Source organism: Nomascus leucogenys, chromosome 15 (genome assembly GCF_006542625.1).
Source record: "Nomascus leucogenys isolate Asia chromosome 15, Asia_NLE_v1, whole genome shotgun sequence".
NCBI lineage: Eukaryota > Metazoa > Chordata > Mammalia > Primates > Hylobatidae > Nomascus > Nomascus leucogenys.
This window is the reverse complement of record NC_044395.1, coordinates 40327589-40333817: the sequence shown is the minus strand read 5'-3', so window position 1 is coordinate 40333817 and position 6229 is coordinate 40327589. Positions and strand designations below refer to the sequence as shown.

Sequence of the window (6229 nt, the reverse complement as noted above, 5' to 3'; positions counted from 1 at the left end):
TTCCCAGCCCCTACCCCTTACAAAGTTATTTTTTTCTAGTATTCTGGTTATATACTTTTCATTCTCTTTCCTCTCTAGACTCAGCTCATAAAATTTCCTTCAGTTCCCTGTTCCCAAGTTCATAATTGTTTCTAATGTAACAAATCTAGTCAACAGATTTGTTGACTGAGTATGTCCCTTCCCTACTTAAAAATATTTGCACTATGAAACAGTCAATAATCTTGAGTCAAGATCCAAACCTTTCCAGATTTAATATAAAATTTTCCATTTAGTTACTGCCTGCTAGATGAGATCCTACATGTAAGCCAATTCCAGCCACCACCTTGTTTATGGAACTTTTTCATCACTGGCTACTTCAAAACAGTGTTACAGGGCAATGCCTGAAACTGAAGGATTACATCTGAAATTGGTCAAGAAATACAACACCCAAAACTGCCTAGTTAGGGCAAAGCATTTACTATTTTTAGAAATCTAAAATTTTAAGCTTCTAAAAATTCTTACCCCCAACCTCATTGCATGTATGTTAGGATGTCACACAGAAAGTGCAATGGGTGGGAGACTTTTGTTAATCCATTGGAAATGATATCCTGTTAAGTGTTACTTGAGTTCCCAGTATGACTTTACAAATGTGCTCAAGGATTTCCTTTCTCACTTCCACTATATTCCTGCCAATAAACAAGCTCCTTGTCATTTATTTTCAGATTTGCTCCCTGGGCTGGGTGCTCTGAATCTCTCCTTTTCTGACCATCCTCTACTACTAAGAGTTGTTCTCATGGCACTGTTTCTGTGTTAAAGTTTCATTCTTATTCCACTCTGGGGACCTGGTTCCTTTTGTAGTTGAATTCTGTTCTTCATTGCCCCATTGCGTATTTTCCCAACTAGATTCATGTACAGGCATTACTTATAATAGTGAATAACTGAAGCCACCTAAAATGCCCAAGATAGAATATGATTTTTTAAAGTTACTATATAATATGATGCAACTGTTTTGTTTTGCTTTTTAACTCAATAAGTATTTTTCTTAATAAAGCAGGATAACAAGGAGGTTTCTTTAAAATTATAAAAATATACAGCAATCTTAAGCCAACAGTCATTTTCATACTTAATGATGTAATACCCTAGAAACACTCCTACTGTGATCTGGAATAAAACAAAAATGCTGTTTTTTCCAAACATGTTTGCAACTTGCTCACTTTCCCTTTTCATTTTATCTGCCTCCTGGCTCCAGGGTCTTTGAGTTTCGGGGCCCTTAGTTTCTATTTCTATCTCAGTTTCTGTTTGTCTTAGGGTCCTCAGTTTCCGTTTCCTCAGAGTTTCCTCAATTCATGCCAGAAATAGTCACTGCAGATACTGGATAACTTGGTGTCATAAGGGCTTACAGCCTACTTTTTTTTTCCTCTTACCTTGTCGCCTTGGCTGGAGTACACTGGCGCAATCACAGCTCACTGCAGCCTTGGCTTCTTGGGCTCAAAGGATCCTCCTGCCTCAGTCCCACAAGTAGTTGGGATTACAGGCATGCACCACCATGCCCAGCTAATTTTTGTATTTTTAGTAGAGATGAGATTTTACCATGTTGCACAGGCTGGTCTCAAACTCCTGGGCTTCAGCAATCCACCCGCGTTGGCCTCCCAAAGTGCTGGGATTACAGGCGTGAGCCACCACGCCCAGCCTTTGATCTTATTTTTAAAGAGCTCTATCCCATGGTTTATCTTATTAACACATCCTTTATCTTACAACTGAAATATTTACAGAGATAGAAATTATAAAATGAAGAGGTTTTTGGTTTTAATAAACGTGGTATCATATTATATGCATTTTATGGCCCTCATTTTTTCACTTAGCCATACATTATGATCATTTTCCTATGTAAAATATTTGTCTAAATTATGATTTTATAGGTTATATGTCATGATATGGCTGTACCAAAATTTACTTAACCTCGGCCTTATTGATGAGCATTCATTCTGTATCCAATTTTTCTACACTTGGCATTTTAAGGAGTTTTCCACCTCCTCCCATACAACACATATGAAACCCCTTATGTGTTCTTCATAGCCTAGATTACTCTCTCCCTAATCCTGACAGAAATCTGCAAGTTTACACTCTGGAAGGAAGAAATCAGTAGGACTTTGGATGAAAATAGGGTGATCAATTTTGTAGTCAACATGGTCCATTTTAAGAACTACGCCTCCTTAGTTTCCAGAATGTTTCAGCTCCTATCAAAACACACACACACAGAGAGACGGGGGATTGGAGGTTAACATGGATGAACCTGGAGAACATTACGCTGAATGTAATAAGTCAGTTCCAGAAGGACAAATACTGCACGATTCCACTTATATGTGGAATCTACAGCAGTCAAATACATGGAATAAAAGAGCAGTTGCCAGGGGCGGGGGTGGGGGACTGCTAGGGAGAATGGGGGAATTGCTAGTCAAAAAGCATAAAATTTCAGTTGTGCAAGGTGAATAAGTTATAGAGATCTGGCTGGGCGCGGTGGCTCACGCTTGTAATCCCAGCACTCTGGGAGGCCGAGGCGGGCGGATCACGAGGTCAGGAGATCGAGACCACGGTGAAACCCCGTCTCTACTAAAAATACAAAAAATTAGCCGGGCGTGGTGGCGGGCGCCTGTAGTCCCAGCTACTCGGAGAGGCTGAGGCAGGAGAATGGCGTGAACCTGGGAGGCGGAGCTTGCAGTGAGCCGAGATCGCGCCACTGCACTCCAACCTGGGTGACAAGAGCGAGACTCCGTCTCAAAAAAAAAAAAAAAAGTTATAGAGATCTGCTGAACATTGTGTCTAGACAGCAGGGCTTGTGATGGGTGGTTTTCCCTATACGTGCTGTTTGTAACCAAAAAAATCCTAATTAATACAGCTACCTTTAGTTTTATCTGGCTTAATTACAGTTCTGGCTTGGAGCACATGTTTGTGGGCTAAATAGCTTCCTTCTAATTTATAATTCCACATCACGTCTCCATAACTAAAGGAGAGAGGGTGGAAAGTATTGGGTGGAGGGACTCATGTCTACCTCCTTCCCCCAAAGGAAACTTGCTTCCTTTTAACTTGAAATTTTTTTTTTGACATTCTGAAAAGCCTTGCCTAACAAATGTTAAATGGGGATGAGAAAGTTGCAAAGACAAGTGTCTAATTTTTTACTCTGACAATGACACTTGATCAATACAGAAGTCATAAAGGATGAATTGATAAGGCAATCAAAGAAATATGGTTTCAAAAGGCATCTGGTCAGGGTTACTGAAAGTCTAATACATTCACAGCTTCTGACATCAACCTTTGGACTCAGGTGTGGAATTGCTTTGAAGCTATAATTAAAATCGGTGGGTTGAGTATGATAGCCAGCATGTCCCACAAGGGCAGATATTTTTTGTTTGTTCAGTTACACCTCATATGCCTGGCAAATAATTGGCATTCAATAAATGTTACTGAATGGAAGTTATAGCTTTTGCAGATTTGTAAGCCCAAATAAGATCTGACCCTAATGTACCCCTACAAATATCAATACAGAACAATTCTCAGTCCTGTATTGCTTGGAAACACTTTGAAAATAGCACCACAAGCCTGATAATGATAAAGGAGTCATGCCATATTATATAAAAGTAAATAAAACCTGAAGTGTTTTATCTTTTTAAGTAACTCAGCAAATACTGGGGTCATCGTATCAAAATCTCTACTAGCAATCTTCATCAGTATTTATCAAACTGTGAATCGGGAAATGGGGGAGCTTCAAAGGAGCCAAGGAAGCTAAACAGCTATTCAGTGGTGGAAGATGAAGAGTGGGCTCAGTGAATGGGTGGTCAGAATGCATCTATGTTTTTCATTGAAGACTTGCCGCTATTTCCCTGCTGCCTTGGATGATCCAGGAAACTAAGTGTTTGAACAGTGAGCTCACTCAAGAAAGAGGCTATCTTTTCATGCAGTGCCCAACGGTGCTGCCAGAACGGTTGTTCCTGCAATGCAGTTATGTCTCTCTGTCTCTTTCTCTCTCTCTCTCTCCCTCCCTCCCTCCCCCTGCCCATGACCAAAAGTTTATTGACTTGCACTAAACATTACTAAGATTAAATACAGACCAAACATTTTCTCTGAAGTGGTTAAAAATAATATTATTATAGCCAGCATTATTAATGTGATTTCACCCTTATACATTGTGCAAGACTTCTGGGCTGTGGTTTATTTGGCCACAGAAAGCATGATCTGGAACTATAAAATTGGCTGTCCGACTTCAGGAATGTTTTCTTCCTTGTAACATAAGCAAACACGCATTTACCCTTTCATTTTCTATACTTGTCAAAAATCTACTATATGTCCCTAATTTTGTCCACTTCAATCCAACAAGCATTTCTTAATATTGCAAGTGCCCCAGGCCCTTTTAGAGGAAGAATCATAGGAAGGAATGTGACCGAACCCAGTTAGAACCACTGTTCTGTGCTAATTGGCTGTTGGTGTGGTCAAAGAAGAATTACCCTACCTGTAAGGAAAAGACATCATTTCTCTATTTTCTTCCATGAAGCATGTCTTGGGTCTGTGTAAGAAATGAGGCCAGAAAAGGGGAGGAAGAGGGTACTCAAGATCCTTCCTCCATCTGGAGAGAGTTGGTCTACCTCTCTGAGTTAGACTCTGGCTACCTTGAGTTAGGGTGCTGCCACATAGAAGTACTGAGAGCAGGTACCACAGTAAGCCCAGACCACACATATTTGAGTTTCTGAAACTGTACAGGATTTGTGCTAACTCATTTGAGGATTCAAGTAGACTTCGGATGGTGGCAAGGAACAGTGTTAGTGAATCTGGATTAGATCTGGGAAGGACAATGTGATAGTTACCGCTTTTACCCTATACTTGGGTACCATAATATTTATCTTAATCATTATTTTATAGTCCAAATTCTTTCATATAAATTTTCATAAGTGCAGGAATTAAATTGTTTCATTAGTGCCTCAAGAAATGTAAAATAAATAGTGATGTTCATTCATTCATTAATTTATTTAATAAATATGTATTAAATATTTGTCAGGCATGTGCCAGGCACTGCACTGTATGATGTTAACATGTTTATCTCAATGTCAAAATAATTTTATTTTGTGTAAGCCTTGTATGCTATAATTTTTTCCACGTGACTGAAAATAAATTCTATTTTAGGAAAAGGTAGTTTAATGAGAATGTAGAGGTAAACCCTTGAAATATTTAAAATATCATGAAAATATAGTCAGCCTCCATATCTGTGTGTTTCATATCCTTGGATTCAACCAAACTTGGATTGAAAACACTTGGAAAAAAAAAGGATGGTTCCATCTGTACTGAACATGTACACATCTTTTTTTTTTTTTTTTGGTCATTATTCCTTAAACAATAGAGTATAACAACTATTTACATAGCATTTACATTTTTTTCTTTTTTTTATTAATTTTTTTTGCACACAAAAACAATAAACATTTTCTAAAAATACATACAAACAAAAAGATGCGTATCAAACATATTAGGAAGGTTACACATGGGAAGTCGGGGAATAGAAATGGGGGGTGGGAGTTAAAATAAGGTAGAGAGGGACTTTATGTGGATCAGTGATAATAACTCAATCCTCTATTTGACAAAGAAGAGGGAGAAGGAAGAGGAAGAAAAAGAAAGTGGGATAAAGGATCAGAAAGGGAGGAAAATAGAAAAAATTAGAGTATGACTCCAGGGTAGACCTGTTTTGTTGTCACTGAGTTGGTTGGTTGGTTTGTCTGTTGTATTTTTCATGTTTCGCCAAGTTGGCCAGACTGGTCTCGAACTCCTAGCCCGAAGTGATCAACCCCCCTCACCCCCCAGAGTGCCGGGACCACAGGCGTGAGCCACCACGTCCAGCCCCCACATTGCTTCTGGCCTCCATGGTAGACCTCCCAGACGGAGCGGCCGGGCAGAGGCGCTCCTCACTTCTTCCCGGACGGGGCGGCCGGGCAGAGGCGCTCCTCACTTCCCAGACGGGGCGGCCAGGCAGAGACGCTCCTCACTTCTTCCCAGACGATAGGTGGCCGGGCAGAGGCGCCCCTCACTTCCCAGACAATGGGTGGCCGGGCAGAGGTGCTCCTCACTTCCCAGACGGGGCGGCCAGGCAGAGGCGCTCCTCACTTCCCGGACGGGGCGGCCGGGCCGAGGCGCTCCTCACTTCCCAGACGGGCGGCCGGGCAGAGGCGCTCCTCACTTCTTCCCGGACGGGGCGGCCGGGCAGAGGCGCTCC

The 6229-nt window shown here is 41.0% G+C and overlaps 1 protein-coding gene across 1 annotated transcript in view; it reads right to left on the bottom strand.

The window, feature by feature from the left end:
- MRE11 (MRE11 homolog, double strand break repair nuclease) overlaps positions 1-6229 on the bottom strand; it is a 336343-nt gene that overhangs the window by 123758 nt on the left and 206356 nt on the right. The gene's annotated exons all lie outside the window — the stretch shown is intronic.